At 35.1% G+C, this 20,384-nt stretch overlaps 1 long non-coding RNA gene across 1 annotated transcript; it reads left to right on the top strand.

Annotated features, from left to right (window-relative positions):
• Positions 1-562: 562 nt before the first annotated feature.
• LOC143172686 (uncharacterized) lies at positions 563-15,176 on the top strand. The gene is made up of 3 exons (XR_012997392.1): positions 563-703; positions 10,144-10,257; positions 15,101-15,176. It is a non-coding gene; the product is annotated as an uncharacterized LOC143172686 (long non-coding RNA).
• The last annotated feature ends 5,208 nt before the right edge of the window (positions 15,177-20,384 follow it).

The raw sequence follows: 20,384 nt of genomic DNA, 5'->3' as shown, positions 1-20,384 counted from the left end.
TGCCAGCCTGAGTAAAAATGCTAGTTCTTTTAAACAGAAGTCTCTTCAGAATTGCTCCTCTCATGCAATGACTGCCTTAAAAAATATGGACTCAAGGTCATGAGTTAAAATTGCACCAATTCTTCCTTTCCTTTCTCACTTGTATTACTCTGTCATATTCTGTATAGCTGAGGTATATGGAAAATGTCTTGTGTGTGGAAAATACGGTCTTGTATGGAAAACACTGAGGACCATACCCTAAGGTTAACCATTCCGCCTTTTCTGGTTTCATTTTCATGTTAACAATATTAATTACACATTGCCCCACTTTTCCTTTGCTCTTAGAGTGTATTAGAGGGTTTACGTTAACTGACTGCTACTGTTAGTTTGCTTTCTAATTCTCTAACATAGTTGTGGCCTTCAAGTAACCAAAAAAAAGTAAAATGTGACCTATCTTATTGCCAAATAAATTAGACATCAACAGTAAACTTCCATTTAGAGGCTATCTTCTCTAGGAAGAAGGAGGCTACTGTTATTTGTTTCAGGTGATGTCTATGACATTAATTTTTGTTTCTAGGTGATGAACAAGGTGGCATTACCCCTGGACTGTCTAATTGTTGAAAAGGTGAAAGGCTTTCATGTGAACTGCAAGCCAAAACCTGGAGGACAAGATGAGAGGAAGCCAGGACTGAAGAGGAGGTCCCATTTCTTTTCTTGCACCAAGGTCAGACCAAGTAGGGCCAGATCTGAGGGAAACCTGCTGTGATAAAAAGCATCCAAGTGAAGGCACATGTTTCCACTAATGATGGTGACCATTTCAGTTGAGGTGATTTTTAGTTTAGGTACAGTGAGATACATTTCTCTGGGAGATGAACAGTTCTGCCACCAGGCAAAGGCATGTTTTCTGTGGAACATGAGAAGGGATGAAAGCTCTGTCAGAAATTTGCCTTTAATGTTTTAAAAATCATAAATGAAAGCATTCACTGTCTGGAAAATCTGCATCTGAATTTTAGCAGGCAAATCTCATAGGTTTTTTCAGCTAGGTGCAATGTGATAACACTGATATTACTACTCGTCATAGATAATCTTTTTTCCCTCTTTTCTTTAGCAAAAGGTGTGAGCACAGTGAAAAGGAGACTTTATCTAACATAAGATTGAAAAAACCAACCCTCTCTAAATGAAAACTCACCTCCCCTATATATTCTGTCAATCCAGCTGACTTTGCATCATGCTGCCACTATCTTGCATTCCTACGGTGAAGCCTCTCCTTTTTTTATTATTATTATGATACCTTTTCCATCACACTATATGTGGAATAATGTTAAAACACATAAGAAAATATGAAATTCCAAAGCTATATACCTGACACAATGAATAGTCAGCTGTAAAATTAGGACTGGATTAGAAGTAGAATCTTAATGTTTCCTTTAATGCAAAATATTCTTTTATGTTCATGTACTATGCTTCAAATGAGCATAGTAAAAAAGAATTTGTCTGATGAGATTGAGATTTCGATGTTAGCTAAAAGTTAATGCAGTGGCAGATCTCACATGAGGGAGAAAGCACCTGGACTGAGAAGGGTTAATGTGAGAGCTTCAGATACCTGAAAAACAGGAAAGAATTGAGAACTGCACACAGGAGCACTGCTTTTATCTTACATATAAGCTGCCTTATGCTGAAAAAAGTCATGTCTGCAAAGCATCTCTGTGTTGTAGTGATACAGAGTACGTCAAATTTCTGCTGTAACAGTGATATAAAAAAAAGATATATAAAGTAATACCAGAGTTTTATCACTGTCTATGATAATCAGAAAGCCATCACCAAGGTGGACAAGCTAACCATCCTAGGAATTGGTGTGTTTCAAGTTTTGTGTCCTGGAGAGCTAAGGAGCAGCCCCTGAACACACCCTAGATCAGAAATGCTGTGCCTTTCAGGTTAGAACAGGGCAGAAAGATGCTGGTGAGATACAAACTTAATATTTCATTTCTTTCAGCTTTTGTTTCCTAGTCAGAGAGCTAAATTACAAATGCTATGCTACGGTAATGAAGCTCATAGGTACTTTGTACGCAACTAGTTAATAAATCATGTAACCAAAAAGTGAATTTGACTATTACCTGTATAAGTTAATTACAGACTTGTAATTAATGCAACATTGTTTTGATACTGACATGTTCTTCTGCTTACTCCTTGCAGAATCAGTAATGATCAGTACAGTTTTGCTCCCAGATCTCCTACCTATATCTTGTCTTTTAGTTACACCTCTTCTTACTTCCACACTGGCAAACAAGAGATGCACACATTGGAAATGCACAGGTTTAGCCTTCATGACTTTCAAACTAGAAATTTTCAAAGGCATGAAAAACCCAGTCAGGTCCATTTTATTCTATGAAAATTCAAAAGGTAAATTCCTAGCATCCGTTTGTGTTTCTGCAAATCTGCCCTGAATTAGAAAGGTCAGGTTCCTTCCTAAACAAGGAAAGGACATTTTTCTCAGGAAATCTGCTAAAGTAAACCTGGAAAAATTGTGTGTGGCTGCTTCTTATTTTAAACAAGTAGTTTGTAGCTTTGTATCACAAAATCTGCATGAAACAACCTATTGAACAAATGTTCAAGCAGACTAAATTGCCTATGCCTTTACATTTCAGCTGTGATGAAATGGCAGAACCATTTTGTTTCTGTTAGTGAAAAGCATTGCAGAAGATGATTGAGAGCGATGCTTAGTTCTGATTTGTGATATAAAGCTGTACACATCTGTCGCTACTCAGGAATCAATGGCTTTACTGTCTAGTTATGAAACACGCATAAGATCAATCCCTAGACCATTGATCTCGGAGTTTTTCTGAAGGGTATCGTCATTGCTTTTGCAGAAATGTACCGAGACTGATTCTCTTATACAATGAGAGTATTGTACTCTCTTTACCATGAGTCAGAACATATCTTTAAGAAAATATTAACTGCATTCGCAAGAATAGTTTTAGCAGGAATGTCTAAGGTACTTACAGCTGTAGATCCCATATATCTCAGATTACAATCAAGCCTATTACTTATGATACTTACGATGCCATGCAAAAGATTTTTGGGTGAAAATTTATCCCACTTTGTTGTTTCATTTTGAAATAATTTCAGAGACATTTCTAATGCTCTAAGTATAAACAATACAAAAAAGAACTGATAGAAAATATCCAGACTTAACAAATGATAATATAATAAGCACCAGTAATGACATCTTTTGAGCTGGTGGGTAATAATAAAGTAATTCTAAGTTTTTAATTGGTATTCATGGGAAGTTTCAGAGTATTTTAGAAAAGGGGGTTGAAAATTATTGCAGGCCTGCTTCTTTTTTCATATACGCCAGTGTTTTGTAATTCAACTTCATTGTCTTCCATGGTAGATATTAGACAACCCACACATCTACATTCTGAGGGTTTTATCTTACATTTTACTACTGATTTTTTTATTTTGTTTTTGGTTCCCCCCCCCCCCCCCCCCAGGATCAAATTTTTATTATAGTGGCTGTAGTGAATCTTTACCAGACATTCAAATACAGTTTCAGTAAGAAATTGATATGATCATATTTTACTCAAAAATAATTCACTATTTTATGAACTAGATTAAATATTTCCATTTGATTGCAGGTCAGAAGATTAGATATGCTAAATGAGAGTTATGTTATACAGAAGTTTTCCTATAGAGTACTTGACTTCTACAGCAAAGATTCTTCCCCAGTGAGAGAAAAGCATTTTTAAATGCAGCTTCTAAATAATGTAATTTTTCTAAATAATTATTTGTTATTTCAGTATACCAGTCTTTAATTTGATTACATTCTTTTTAAATCTTTTTTTGTTTGTTTGTTTCCATGTACCAGAGGAACAGTAAAATAACATTATCAGGGATTTATAATGTTGCTGTGATGTATCATGAGCATCGTTTAGAAGGGCAAACCAGGAGAAAATTTTCACATGACAGAAACAGTCAGAATTCCTTGGAAATAAAGTGGCCCTTCACACACACCACACACACACACACACCCCCCCCCCTTCATTTTTATCAGCTGAGGATGATCTAAGTGCCCTTTTTTCAGCTTTGGTATTTAAGTCCCTAGTTTGGTCTTGCTTAAATTACAGTTCTTTTTTTTTTTTAATGTAAAAATGCACTAAAATGCATTAGTCCCTTCTAAACCAGGAAGTAGTTTGGGAGCTGATAAGGGAGAAAGACCTGTTTTCTTTTCAGTTTAAAAATAAAAATAAAGTAGGAAAGTATAAGAACTACTGAAAAATACCCCAAACTAGTCATCAGTTCTCTAAGATATTAGGAACCAAAAATTACTGTGTTTAGTAGCATTTTCATTTTTCAGTTCTTTCAATAAGATCTAGATATCTTGGCTGTCTCAGTCAGAGACATATTTTTGCATTTTTAGCTTCGGAAATACAATTAAATATCTGACCCAAGGGGATGAGAAACAAATTGTCAGTTCGCTAATCTCTGTTAGTACATCCTTTACTTGAGCGATTCTTCTCAAAATCAAATCAAATCGACTTTGTTTTCTTATTCTTATTTTTGTTGCTCATGGTATATTTGTTAGTTTAATTAAGTTTAAAATATGTAACAGCTGCTATTTGAAATGCTGTTTTGTAAATCATTTTAATTAAGTTTAATTCCCAGCCTTAACATTACCATTAACAGTAAGTAAATATCAATTGCCTAGTAAAGAAATTAATCCTTTTCTATCTGTTGCAGAATTAAAAATAGATATAAAAGCTAGCAACTTGAACAATTGCATATGAAGCCATGAAATTGCTTCAGTAAACTTGCACAGACATGAGATTAAGTGAAGGCAGGAGCTAAATTATAAGCTTTAGAGTCAGACATTCAGAAGGGTTAGAAAAAGAATAATAAGAATTGTGTCAAACCTTCACAGATAAAATCTTTTCACATGAGGATTTTCTTTAAATAGTTAACAAAGATAACCAATAAAGTCAATAAAGAAGTTATTTCTTTTTGGACAGTTTATTTTATTTTACACTACTGAACATAAAATATTTAATTTTTTTACACTAGACAGGTCAATAGCTGCACCACAGTTCAAAAATCTCCTTTGACTTATAACAGAGCTCTGACTTGTTACATGACTTCCATACTTTAAAGCCGATTTAAAACTGCCCTTAGCTGTCTCACCACCAAATACATCAAAATTCTAACTGCAGCAGAAAATCAGTCGGTGGTCTATGTGTACATCCTGCATATAATTTGTATTTAGTTTTTACAAATATTTAGGCTTTTTCTCTGCCTGTGGTGGACTGGCACTGGTCCAGTCCTGTCTAATGCTTGGACTGATAGTCAATGGTGCTACATCCTGGAGTGGTATGTTCATCACTAAACACTCACAATCACCCTTTTCTTTACCCACTCTAGTTGTTTTTCTCTTGAGCATCATCACCATAATACATCTACATTTTAGTGACATCTATGTCCTTGTTTCTTTCCTCTTGCATTCCCTTCCAATGGTCTTACTGCAGAAAAGTGGACTAACAGCTCAATTGAAACAGGCCATAAATACATTAACGGCACTCGGGAACAGACATTGTGTTCCCAGCAGTATATATTTATAATACACTTATCAATTTGTTTGCATAAAAGCACTGTCATAGTGGTATGCTTCATCCGTAGAGAATCTTCTTTTTGGATAGGTAATTCTAACCTAGAAGAAGCACATAATGAACAGACATGCAGTTAAAAAAAATTAAAGGTTGTGGATGTTACCTTCTGAATGCCAGGTCAGTGCTCAAATAAAACTTGTTTTCAACTTAACACATAGGCAGTAACATTAGGAACTTGACTCAGTTGACTAGTGCAAATAAACCACTCATAGCCCCAAGTACCTATGCTTGGCAGCTGAAAAAACCCCAACCCTAAGAGTGCACATTTGGTATCTAAATTTGCAGTGTGTGTTTTCTTCTAGGTACTTAGTATTACTGTCTTCAACAACCATTTGTTAAAGACAACAAGTAGTTGTCTTCAACAACAAGCATCCTCTTTACCTTCATTTGGTTTTTGATTCATTAGAACTATGATTTCAAAGTTTATATTTTTAAGCTTTTCTTCATATCTATGATTTCTTCAATTTCATTTTTTATTGAGGGGAAAAAAAAAAGAGGGTGAAGAGTTAAAACACTATGGTACAAGAGCTAGCACTTTAAAACAAGCACTGAATAGTATTTTGAAGTGGGACAGAGTGAAGTTACTTTTGGAGGTTTGTACTTCACAGAGGAAAATTTTCCTTTGGAGCCACCTCTCTGCATATATTGCTTGTAGAGACATGTTAAATGCCCCATTTTAGACAGCAAATGCTTAGCGAGATGTATCCCATCCACTTGCAAGCAAATCTATACCTGTTTGACTCAAAGACTTCTTTGACTCACTTCACAGACTCTTTCAGGTTATTATAATGCTGGGGGTTTTTTTTTGCTTTGTGCTTTGTTTGTTTTTTTAAGATGTCTTAAAAATATTTCTTAAAAGGGGTAAAATTTTCAAAACACTTAAATGCCTGCATAAGTTTTCTGATATTTAGTGAACCACGGGCTTTTAATTCTTCCTATTTTCATTTTCCACTTCAGAGATACTGCAGAAAGTGTTTTTCTGCTTCAAGCTTTCTCTCCAATGTCCCTCTCCAAAATGGGGACCTTGTTCAAGTGTTCTCTCTCTCTTACTGTTCCTTTGTTCTTTGGTAAACTTAAAAAAACAAAACCAAAACAAACAAAAAAATGTAACCAATTATATAATTAATAATTACTAATGTAAATATTTTACAGTTTGTGTTCATTACTTACCAGTGAAGAATTTCTGTGCATTAACTTGGGATGATGGTTGTGTTAATGGCTATGTAGGGGAGATAATGATTTCAGGCAATTTTGGGGCTATTCACTTTGAGATTCAAGAGCAGTGATATGATAAACGTATTATTGCACTCTGGTTTTCATTGCATCACTATCTATGCGTTTGGGTCACTTTCAGCAGAGAAAATTTACTTCAAACTTATTTCTTTCAGTTATTTACTCTGATGTAAATGCAGATGAGACAATATTTCATTTGTAACCTACTACTAAACAGCAAATCTGTGCATCCCAAACTATTAGATATATGAACACATTAATGTACCTTTACTTGGAACAGGAATCCAGGGCCATCAAGATGCATAAAAAGATTTGTATGTAAACAGTAAAATGGATAAACAGATGTAAAAATAGAACATGGGAATCCTTTCATACACAGAAAGGTGCAACCATATAATTCACTAGTTAGCAAAGCTTTGTTATTCTTGAATGTAAATGTGCTTAGGGTCTACATGTATATAACTGCAGATCTCTGTATGTAATTCCCATTGAGATTTGCTTTTTGGAAAAACATGCATATACAGACATCACAGGATATAATCCAAAGCAAATCTCAAATCCCTTAAGAATAGTTAGGGAAAGGAGGGCTTTTTTTAATACCTTCTTTAAAATCATGTGGGATGATACATTGTAATGTATTACCTTGATTTCCATTTTAAACTTCTGCAGGAGTTCCTCTGGATAATGACTCTGTCTTCTCAGAGCATGTTGCAGGGTCATCTGGAGAGTTCCAGTAATTATATAGTTACATGTAATAAACATATAACCCAGTAGATCTTGTAAATTAGAAATAGTCACTCTCTCAAACAGAAGTTCACAACTGCCTTCCTTTCCCTGCCTAAACCACCAAAACCAGGTTTTGTGTTGCAGAATCACAGAAAAAGCAATCCAAATATTTGAAAAAGGTTTTCTACTAGTCCTCTCAGAAGAGCACAATGTGTTAAATTCATGCAATGGATATTTTTAAGTTTTCTTCAAAAGGGGTTACTTCCTTCTGAACTCTGCATTTGCTGTTGCGTTCAGTGCATGGCTGCCAAATCTGGGGGGATTCTGGATGTGTCTCCCTTGGACACCCACTGAGATATTTAGACACAATATACAAGAGACACCTGATTTTCAAAATGACAAAGATGCCAAAGAAAGGGTGAACAGTGGAGTATAAATGTGGAAACCATGTGTTTACAAGCCATGACCCAGCATTAAAATCCATATAGTAATTCATTGAAATGCACATAACTGAAAGTGTTTCATGGGGTACTCTATGGTATGGCAGCAGCATGCGTCTAAGCACCTTTTACTGCTGTACTGTTTTCCTATATTCAAAAGTGAGTTGGCTGAGGATAATTAGGCTTCTCGGAATTGACAAGAGGATTTCTCACCTGTCAAGGCTACATAAAGACAATCCCTTTTAATCCAGTTGGGGATTTCCCCTGTCTGGATACAATCAAACACAATTTTCTCTGTTTCAACATATTCTAATTCAGCCTTTGCTTTCCCAAGATTTCTGAGAAGCTTTGCTGAGAACTGTGTCCTGTCATTCAAAAAAAAAAAAAAAAAGAAAAAAGAAAAAAAGAGTTTGTAAGGAACTGGTTACTTAAACCGCAAGAAAGATGCAATTACCCAGAATATGAGGAAGAAACATCCCGTAAAAATGTAGGAAGAAAAAGATGTTGATGTTGTAGCACAGGCTTGCCAAATACTCTTATTTCAGCATATTTTATAATACACTGGATAAAACTTGTGTAAGCCAGTTAAGCTGAAATATTTTCCTGCTTTTTGTAGCTGGTGTTTCTAAGTTCCCTGATTTCTTTCTTAATATAAATGTAGATTCTACTTTGATTTTGTTCCCCCCATAACTATGCATAGAAATAATAATAGCATTCTTTAAAATGTATTTTCCCTCTGTGAAAACAGCTCATTATTTTTCTATATTATTTCTATCTTTGCTTTATTGACTATCCAATATACCTTTTGTCATCCATAGGTTCATTTCCATAAAATACTTCATAGGACAGAATGTCAGCCTGACAGTTATTAAAGGCTTCTTTCCGATCAGCCCTTTCATCCTCGTTCTTCCTGATAAGCTGACTGATGTACTGTTGTGCCCCAGGGACATCACAATATGTGGTGTGAACCTACCATGGATCAGAAATTAGATATTTCCTGTAAAACTGGCATATCTGTTTGTAATTCATGTAGTTCACATAACTGGAAGGATAGAAAAACATGTTTTTTCCATGATGCCATTCTCACGCTTCACTAATTTATCTTTTAAAATAATGCCAATTAAGGAGTGTACAAGTTGGCCTAATCAGTTTTCTGAAAGCTGATTTTCAGTAGGTATTTATGGTTCTTTAATTCTATGTGTTATTCTGAAAATCTCACCTGTAGCCTTTAAATCAATGTATATAAAATAAATTTTCTGATTTTTTAAGACAGTAACAATAATAAAAAACCCTGCACTTTTTTCCTTATTGAACTTTTTAGAAAACCCAGTAAATAATTTTTCATCTTTGCAGTAACCGAGTTCTTACCTTCTTGACAAGAGTTTTCAAGAATATTAGCACTGCGATTTGAGGTTTCATTGCCTTGTTATATCTTCTTTCACTTTGTAGGAGCTCAGTGACTTCTCTCTCTCGTTTCTGTAACGAATCCTGTATCTTTTGCAGCATGGTGTGTGCTTGCCAAAGATATCCCTTTTCCATTGACCATTCAGGCTTCTCTTCTTCATTAGCTACCTGGGAGGCATCAAAGATAACTCTTATAAGCTAAGCCAGGATCTAGATTTTCATTCCTTTCACGTGAAATGGCCAAGATTTTAATGAGCAAGGTAGAGCAAAAATGGAGAAAAGCAAAATAAATATCAAATAAGAAGGGCTGCTTGGTTCCAGCATTCAAAATACAGTTTTTATAATCCAAACAAGTAGATCTTTAAAAGATTTTATAGCAAAATTTATACTATCTAATATTGTAATGAGAAAAATAACACACTATCAGTGATTCCAGGAGAATAAGAATTTGTTTCATTACTGTGGTGTTTTAATCATTCATCACCAATTTATCATTCTCAAGCCATGTATATATTTTCACACAGTTTTTACAATCAGTTAATCCCATGGTTTACTTCAGCCTTTGCTAGTCAGCCTGATTGCCTTTGAAATACCTGCAATAATCCTAAAACCAACCAGTTACATTTCCATTTTTGTGCTCACTTGTTCTGTTTTTAATTGTAAAACCACTGACACATCTGCTTTTTCTCCTTCTGTCTTTTCAGACTTTTGCTGAAGAATTTCTATCTGGAAATTCATGAGGTCATGCACTCTTTCCACATATAGACTGATGTTGTGAAGTTCCTGCAAAGCTGAATTGAAAACAGTAGGAAAAACAGGTAAGAACAACTTAAGCATTTCTAATATGCAGTTCCTAGAATATTGTCTAGGCAGGCCAAATTATCTCTCTTTAGAAATCAAGAATTTATAATGAACTAGTAAATTTTAATAATCAAGAATTTCATTAATTTATTAAAACTCAAAGAATTTTAAAAGGATCATGCCTTGTTTTGTTTTAAAGTTCTAAAGGGAAAGCTACAAGTGCTGAAATAAACCTACTCAAAACCGATGCTGACTGTAATTAGCCCGTTATGCTAAGGAGTTTGGAGTCATGACAGACATTATTTGTAGCTTCAACATTCCTTTATTATTCCACCTATGACATGGTATTGCAATGGAAAAGCTTGTATTGACTTCAGCTGGTATGCACCTTAGTGTAAACAGAAAAACAAACAAGAAAGAAAATAGAGAGATCAAGAAACTGTGTCTGAAATACAAAACTCACTCAGTGTGTGCTGGGTATAAAGATAATCTAGGTCTTTACACAAGTTTTCTAGAATCCAGACCTGCAAGACAAGAAAAGAAAATAACAGGAAATCAGTGTTACCAGTTTTTGTTATATTTCCTTGGGGAGAATAATCAATAATAGTGAATTAATGTTGTTGCCACTTATAGGCACAGCCTACACAAATGGGCTGTTGTGCAGTAATTGGCTGTTACTAGAAAATAAAATATAGAAATAAACCAGAGACTGTTCAGACTCTAGTGTTTTCACGAGAGCCTGTACTAAGATGTCCTATGCTTATATTTTCTTTAGCATTTGTCCACGTTACTGGAATGAAAGAAAAGACAAAAATTATAGACACTCCAGAAATAGTTGAAGAACAAAAGCTTTTGGAAGCATAGTCCTAAGGCAGCCCTGAAGAAAAGGTTGTGTGTATCAAGTCTTGCCAGAATTATTTGGTCTAATTTGGTATTCCTTCTTCCTACAAGCCTTAGAACATTGTATCCTCATCAATTCTTACTCTTTATTATAATATTTTTGCTACATTTCCTTGATAAATAACAATTAGGTCAAAGGATTTGTAAAACCCATGATTTTTCACAGTTTATCAATCAGGAATAGGATATTATTGTGGTAGACATTGTTGAAAATGTTTGAAATGACAAAACCTTAACTTTAAATACTAGTGCTATGCAAAAATTAATCAAAAGGTGGTGCTACATCATTTAAAAAAAAACAAAAACAAACCACCAAAACCTCTTCCCCAAGACCTTCACTTTGAAATCCTACAGAAATCTGCATTCAGTTTTATAAATGCAAAAGAGAATCTGGCTCTGAGACTCACCCCCACCCCACCACAAGGTTAGCTAAGATGTCCCTGAATACACGTCTTGGAGTAGTGCAACAAAAATTGGCTGTTATAAAGCAACGTTGAAGACTTGCAAAATTACAGAAAGACTTGCAAGTACTATATGGAATAGAACACTGCACAGAAAATAACAATTATCAGACCATGCTCACAGATGCTATCTATAAAAAAACAACAAATTTCTTTCTTTTTCCACCTCTGCAGCTCTCTCAGATCTTTAGTAAACTGAAGTTGTATTATTACAGAGAAATTTGGAAAACCTGAGGATTTTAAGCACATCCCTTTTTCCTGGGAACTACCAAATGAAGTAGTTTTGCTGCTAGGTCAACCAATTGCATTGCAGTGTTGTAGCAGCTTAGATGAGGTGAAGCTTTTGTTGATTTTTAATGCCAATTGCTAAATAAAAAATAACCAATGTGCCTACTGTGATTTTAAAGTTCCTCAAAAGACATGAAATGTGAAATGAGAGAAAGAAATGACGATCTAATAATTTTTAGTGGAAAGAACAGTATAGTATGACAAAAAAAATGTACGTCATCTTCATTGGTGTTTGAAGGCCGAAAAACTACTTGGGTTGTCTGCAAAAAGGAAGGCAGGTGCATAGCAATTCAATATTAGCTGATTTAGATGTACATATCTAAAGGCAGACAGTGTAGTTTCCACATCCCTTAGGCTCCTGGAAACAGCACACACTGGAAATGGTAATGAGAACACTAACTCCAAAACGAAAACCGAAATTAGCTTTGTTTACCTTTTCTTCTTCCCATTTCTCTGTTTGTTGCTTCATTTGGTGAAGGATATCTTCCTTCTCTTGGATCAGTTGTCTGTTTCTTTCCCTCAGGCTCTGAAGGCAGTAGAACAAGGCAAAAGGGATTACAATTTCTACACCAGTGCTTCATTTTTCAAAAAGGCCTATAGTTTGGGTTTTTTTGTTCCACGCGGGTTGAGAAGTCATAACATTTGGACCAGGCTGCTAAGTCTTGGGGATCTTGCACAAAAATAATAAAAATTGATTGATTTACAATGGCCGCATGTGACCAGAGGTGGTGTTTTTTGGTTTTTTTTTTTTTTCATAAAAACAAAACTATTTCCAAGTGCATAAGCACAGACAGTACGGGAGAACCCAACACTGAGTTTTCATCAGAGGCACGAAGATAGGCCAAGCTATGAAAACTGTTTTGGAAACATACTGTGTAATGCTTTATTCATGTCCAGAAGGAGACAGACATAGTTTTGTATTAATTTCACAAACTGTGTGTCTTCATTTGACTGTCTGTCCCTAAGAAGAAATCATTACTTATACAGCCTGTTCTTGCAACCTCTGAAGTACCAGCCATTCTTATTCCCTTGTAAAAATTGTACTTCTTGGTTACCTTAACTGTATCTTGCAAGTGTGTGTTGCTCTTGTTTATCAGCTCTCGGTAAGCTTCTAACTGGGATTTCAGACTCCTCATTTTCTCACCATAATGTTTCTTTATAGTAGTTATAGTCTGTTCCTGTATTACAAAAGATTATTGAGAAAATGGACAGTGAGTGAAAACATGAAAGCTAAGCATGATAAAGAGAACAGTTTCCACAACAGGTAATGCTTGGTTCTCTTTCTTCAATGCTTTTTATTGTCTGCAAGCATTTCTTATTTAGCACAGGAGGTTTGTATTTTCACCCACTGCAGATTTTGAGTAAAACTTACTGCTAAAGTAATTTATCTTTTCTCTGTTTTTCTGCAGAAGTAAAAACCAAAGCCTTTCTGAGAGCAGACCAGAATGAATTCACTCTAAGCATAGCTAAACAATTTTAAAGAAATTAAATTGTGCTCAGAAAACAAAAGCTTGGAAGTATAAGATATAAGTAGCACAAAAAATAACTCTCAGCAACAGGAAACATCTAAATAAGGCAGTAAAATTTTATGAGAAATACAAACAAATCAGAAACTTTAAAAAGCACATATATTTCCGGTGCTTCTAGGAATGATTTTTATTTCAGAGACTTTAATTAATAACACATTACAGCGGCCAAAATGAAAGAGGTTCTGTGAAGAAAGATCATTGCAGTCCCTGTGTTTGCATCTGTGCCCAGCAGGCAATTCTCTCTTACTATGCATCTGTGTTCTTCCTGTTTCTCTTTCTCTTCCCCTTCAGATCATTACAGAGTTAATTGAAAGTGTAAGATGTGACTGTGCAAGGGTTACATTCCTAACGAAGTGCAGAAATGGATTTACACAGGTATTGCAGTGCTTGTGCAAATGTCATAACCTGAGAATAAGATGAAGTTCTGTTCCCTACCAAAGGATACCAAGCCTTTGTACACTATGTACAGGGAACTTTCTCTGTTTCTCAAATTTTTCTCAAATTTGCTTGACAGTCTGAAGAGTTTGTTCACTTCCCCTTGGAGGTTCCAGAGGAATTTCTGAATCTCTTCTCTCTGTTCGCCCAGAATAAACTTGGAAAACATACATCTGCATAGGAACTAAGGGCCTGTCTTACTCTGGATTGGAAAAGGAGAATGATGTGACAAATAAGCAGAGAGATGAAGCAGTGGCTGCACGAAAAGGTTTCAGAACAGTGTAGCCAAAGATGACGTGGTTAATTTCATATTTTGGGAGAATTACTGACTAATGGAATGCAGAAATGCTTCCACTAAGGAAAGTGAGGCATTGTGGGGTTATGGACAGTTGCAGGACTGGCACCCCTGGATCATCATTGTAACCTTGCAGGGGTTAACAGGTGGAGGGATTCTGCTATTCTGTAAACCTTCTTGACAAAATATTGCAAGGCTAAAGCAAAGCTAAGTGCAAAGTAGAGGAGAAAGTACCCACAGAGGAAGAGGCCATAAAACTTTCCACTTCGGCAATGAGGGAAGGCAGAACAGCTTGGCACAGCCCTTTACAAAAGATCATTCTTGAGAGGCACAACCTACATGAGCACAAGTGTTCTAGCCATGGTGTCAGTCGTTAGAGAAAGGTGGCATTTAAGAGAAAAGTTTAGTATCAAAAAAAGTTTAGAAAAATATCTGCAACTGTGCCAGACAAAAAGTAAAACCATATTTCACAAAGTTGTAAGATCAAATACACTTAAAGATACATTGACATTATTTCTGGAGACTTAGAATGTAATTTTGACTAATGGTATGACACAACAACAATGCTAATGCTCCAGAATAATTACCTGGTTTTCTTTCCTTGTATTGTCTAGTTGTCTGATTATCTTCATGTGTTTGTTTTTCATTTGCTGCATGTCTTTTACAATCTGTAGAGGATGAAGGAAATTATCAATTCAGAGCACTAGCAGCTCCAGTTATAATGAACCATCAAACAATTTTGAGGTACATTTCTCAAAGTGACATATACAGTACAGTGAAGAGTTTGATCTTGAAAACAGATAAATAGCCAACAGGACTGCAGGTCAAAGCTTTCAGGCTTCAACAACTAGAAAATATGTTATGTTATTAAATAAAAATCTGTATATGACTTGAAATGGATTTTCTTCTCTAGTCCTAGTATTGCATCTCCACCTCTTCCTTTTTACTATAGTGATCTGAATTGAATACGGAAGACACAGTCATTACAATTACTCTGAAGTTCTTGAAAAACAGCATTGTGAAGCTTATTACTGAGAAAAAAAGTGGGAAAAAAAAAAAGGTAGGCAGTGAAGAACATTGCATTTTTGCATTTAAGAGTTAGATAACACAAACTGGTTACAGAATACACTCAATTTTATTTTGTATTCCATTAAAATAATTTGAAAACCTGCAAAACTGATATAACTTTAAGGTGTACTACAGGCATTTATCATGACTAATGAAAACAGATATATACATAAAGGAGTGGCAAAGTGACCTTTTTCCTGTTTGAAAATGAGTCATTTAAGCTTAAAATTGCATCAGGAGCCTTAGTGACTCCGTTTTATTAACATTGTTTCTAATCCAATTCATAATAGTCACAAAAGGAAAATTCCACTATCTCCCATCCTAGTTTCTGCTGTCCACTTTTCTTTTGACATACTTGTCTGGTAGGTGCAATGTCAAATTACACAACACTGATACTTGTGCATCTTAAATGAGGCTAACAGATACTGCTGGATGAATTACAGCAGTAATGAACATGAAACAAAAATGAAAAAGGAAAAATCTCAGATTTTTTTGTGGTGGCTAATGCATTATTTTTAAACAGTTGTGGTTGTTAGCATTGATCTATGATGACAGATTAAATCTTTGTGAGTATTTACAAGCAGTTAATTTGGGAGTGAAAAATCTTACTATCTCACACTGTCACAGTTCAAATGATATAAAAGTAGCAGAGTAGCAATGTGGTATTGAAATATACTGTCCTATTTACCCCCCATCAAAAACACTATTGTAGAAGTAGAGGAATTTTAAAGAGACACAATTAAAAGGTTAAGACACAAGAAAAGGCTCTTCTAGGAGAAGACTAAAAAGATCGAGACGTGTTTATCCCTTTTATCACCCACAGAGCTCTGAATCGTCTTAACTAGATTGCTTCAGGTATTTGAACTTGTTTCTTACACCTAGCTCAGGGATCTGTGTCCTGTACCACAGAAGTCACCACAGAACTTTTTTGATGCATAATAAAAGAACAAGAGTACAAGAGCATATTTAATGGAATAAATAAACCAATGAAACCAATAAAACAGGAAATATATATATACATGGACACATATACACACAGATATTGCATAATATTAAATACACTGGCTAAGCAGAAAATCCAAAGTTATGCTAGTTACTGGTACCAGAAATATTGCAACAGCAACAAAACCTCACACTGCAAGTCAAAAGCCACTTTCAACAATCAAGAAACATGGTGAAAAATATATGGGAAGGCAAGGATTTTCTCCATATACAGTTACATGGAGTCTTTTATCTTTAGACACCTACCTGGAACAGGCAAATTTAAGCAACTTTATATCTTAAGATGGCATTTCCATTTTAATGTTTGTATTTTTATGTCAATATTCAAAATTTAAGTGCAGGCTTCCAAATGTGAAGAAGAAACCTACTAAGCAGTAAGATTGCGTGAATTTAATTAATATGACAAAAATTATCATCACAATTCATTTAGTATATCCTATGAAAAAAGACACTTAATTCAATTGTCAATTTTTTGTATTGTAAATTATTCATTCATGCTGGGGCTTTTTTTTTTGGGGGGGGGGAGGGGGTGTTTGTTAGTTGTTTTTTTTTTACCTTGATGATATATAATATAGCTAACTTGTATGGAATATATGGCACTTCTTCGGTTGTACATTCCTCCAACTCAGTTGCTTTGTGGTCAGCATCAGAACAAACTCCAGATGTGTTCAGATGATCTACTGTATAACAAAAATGACTTTATCAACTTGAAGTATAGAACTAAAATGCACAGCAACTCCAGATGTACATATTACATTTTAAAATTTTTATTAGAGATATGAAGTATAGTTTTAAAACAAAGAAAATGGATCTTTGGGAGAAGAATTTTAGCAACTCTGACTTGTCAGCTTTAATCTATGGACACCATCACACATAGTTATGTGGTTTGACAATTACTTGTCCGTGACTACTCTGATGTTAATTACTTACATATATTTATGTCATTAAAACTAAAAATGAAAACTTAGGTTAAATAAAAAAATCATGCAGAAATATGCTGCCTCTTAAGAAAACTGGCTTTTATTACAGCTAAGAAGAGGGCACTTTAAAGCCTCCTTCAGAACTACCCTTTACAAGTTGTTTGATAGACCCTGTTTATATCAGAGTATGATAGAAAATTTTAAAATTTCTCTTTATCTTCCTTTTTGTTGTTTAAAAGCATATAATTACTTCCCCCCCCCCCCAATGCGATCACTCTGGCTTAACACAGTAGGTGACTTCCTATTGGAAAATTATTTTGAGTATCATAATCTTCAACTAAGTATCATAATTAACTAACAGGTGTATAAGGTCAAAAGAGACTGATCTGATTACTTAGAATGGAGACATATAAATCCAAGCTACACAACTTCATTCAAGCAGAGCTCACATTAAAAAAAAAAAAAAAATCCTCCCCATTTATGTAATGTATCATGTGTTCCAGAAAATAAGAATAATATTTGCTATATAAATATACCTTTTTCTAGAGCTCTGTTTTCACTCCATCCAATCAGGGAATTCAGAAATGACCACTTGTTTACATTCATTCCAAGCTTGTGCAGCCATGAGTTTCCCTCTCCATCTGTTAACAAAATTCAGGTACTAAAATCAGGTGAAAATCATTGCAATTCTCTGAATTCTCTTGATTTGCTAATTCATTGGATTTAAATGTGGTATCCACTAATTCTGTTGGAACAAAGAGAGTTTTAAATGAGTAAAAGGGATACAAAAGAATGAGAGATTGGGAAGTAATTGAGAATGCTACAAGCATAAGAAGGATGTAATATTTGTTTGAGATTTAAATGGTTCCACCTGATCCTGAAAATAGAGATATATTGAATCCAAAGGCTGTATTCCAGACTTGTTTCCCATCTTCTGTCAAAATCTTTTCAAAATATAATTTTGAAAAATTATGAAACAAACTGGATTTTGCCCAATATCTTTGAATATAAGTGTATGTAGGGGTGGGGAGAATCGCATTGTTAGGTGCGATATATCTGACCCAGGTGTATTAATGAGCACTCTGGATGCGTGCAAGACTCCTGCTGAGAGAAAACCAAGCCACAACACCGAACATGAGCAACTTCTTCAAGTGTTCTGGTGTGAAAGGGAGAACAGTGTCTGAAAGAAGTCTTCTGACTCTTTGAATTCGTTGAAACAATTATCAGAAATTAAGAATTTTTGTCCACTGGGGAAATCCAAATGCATAGGTACCTTTCCTGAGATCCTGAAGCAATATTCATTTACTTCCACAGTGCAGTGATTTTCTACAACCAAAGGTCTGTCCCTTCACATTGCTTTTATTGGACATATTGTAAAGAATGTACTGTTTTAAAATATAGTCTATCCAGCTACTAGATGGAATCACCAGATCCTACTCGCATACAGCTATAAAAGTCGTTTTTCAACAGCCAGTTTTGATGATTTATAAAATACATAACTAAATAAATGTGTTGAGATGAGTATCCTGAGCTCAAGTTATTCTGCTTTCTGAATTCATTATTTTCATCACTATACATTACATACATATATAGAGATCAGCTTTTGTTTTGTGAATTATGTCAGTGAAAGATGCATGTTAAATTATATATAGAACAGCTACTTTTTAAAGGACTCTGACCTCTCACATCTGCATCCTTTTGGTTCATATTTGGCTTTCTTTCCACCACCTTGGAGACTATTTGAAGCCACAGTTATTCTTGAAAAAGACCTCCACTTTTGGCAAAATCAGCCCCTAGAGCATCAGTGTGTGCAGGCCAAGAGTGTAGGGTTTATCTTTCCATCTAGGATAAAGATTAATCTTAAACCCTTAATGGAAAAGAGACATACAGATATTGTTTCCTACTGGAAAAAATGCATTACTATGTCACCTGCTGAAATGACTGCAAAGTTTCCCTTCAGTCTATAGCAGTCCATTGGGAAGAAAGATACTTGAAACTCCCACAAGCTAATTCATGAATGCTAAAAATCAGTCTACACGTCTTCTCTTTAGCTTAGCATCTCATAGAGAATGTGACTCCCCAAACTACTGAATATACCTTTTCACACCACTCTTGTGAGTTAACTCACGCAGAACTGTGGTATGGCAGGGACGAGATATCTCTAGCAGTTCTTTCCTTTTCTTTTCAATGCCATCAGTCAGACTGGCTCCCAAAACGCATTCAAACCACCACAGTACCTTGCAATTTAATCCCTTTAGAATGTAAGCTTCCTCAAACCAGAAGCCTCTCGTTTCTCACTTTGCAATTAGAATCAAAGCACATGGCACAGATTAGGCAACCACATTGCTGTTTCTGAATAATTGCAACTGTATTTTTTGGCAGTTTTTAGAGAGTCTGGTTGGTTGCACACCTTGTTTTAGAAGTAACAGATACAGAACACATAATAAATTTAGTCCTGTTCTGCTGACTTTGGTTTTAATGGATATAAAACCAATAGGCATCTCTCATACATGAGGAGCTTGAGGACCACTTCCATTATCTATATGTTGAATCATGACAGGAACTCTCCCACTTAGTCCATATTCACATTCATCCATATTCAAGCTATATCAGCACTGATGATGCAATATGGGCTATAATGCTTATGCAGTTCTGCTTCTGTGAGACTACAATATGGTAATGGGGTACCAATCTGCCCTTTTGTGGAAAACAACGAAGTACACTCTCGTTCTGAACACCTGAGGCACAAAGTACTGCTTACCCTCCTCAGGTGTGTCTTCAATCACACATGAAGAATGTTCTTGTATCTCCTCTGAATAATCAATAACACTGCCTGGTAGAGGAACAGATGGGTGAATGGTGGTGTCTGCTTTACTTTCAGGATCAATTCTTACTGAATCTTCAGGGACTTGAGAGCCTGAAGGGATAAGTCTTCGCACCCATGCTTCTGGAAAAACAAGCAAAGTAATTGTTGTTAATAAAATACTAGGAGGAGGTATTCAGTTGAGAGGCTTGAGAACAGATATCATGAAACAAGACCAGATTTATAAGATCACACCCCAAAATGAATTTAAGATAAAAATACTACAAACTGTCAACCAATTTAGAAGTAAACCTGGATGAGTGTCTTAGAAATTGATCAGATCAAACCCATAGTTTTGGGTCTTTTCTTTGTGTCTCATTTGAAATCTAATATGATTTGGTGATTTAATCTTGGTTTGTAAAACTGTCAGATTTAGCTGAATT

The sequence above is a fragment of the Aptenodytes patagonicus genome, chromosome Z (genome assembly GCF_965638725.1).
Source record: "Aptenodytes patagonicus chromosome Z, bAptPat1.pri.cur, whole genome shotgun sequence".
Lineage (NCBI taxonomy): Eukaryota > Metazoa > Chordata > Aves > Sphenisciformes > Spheniscidae > Aptenodytes > Aptenodytes patagonicus.
The sequence above is the reverse complement of the archived record's forward strand: the minus strand, read 5'-3'. Positions and strand labels throughout refer to the sequence as shown.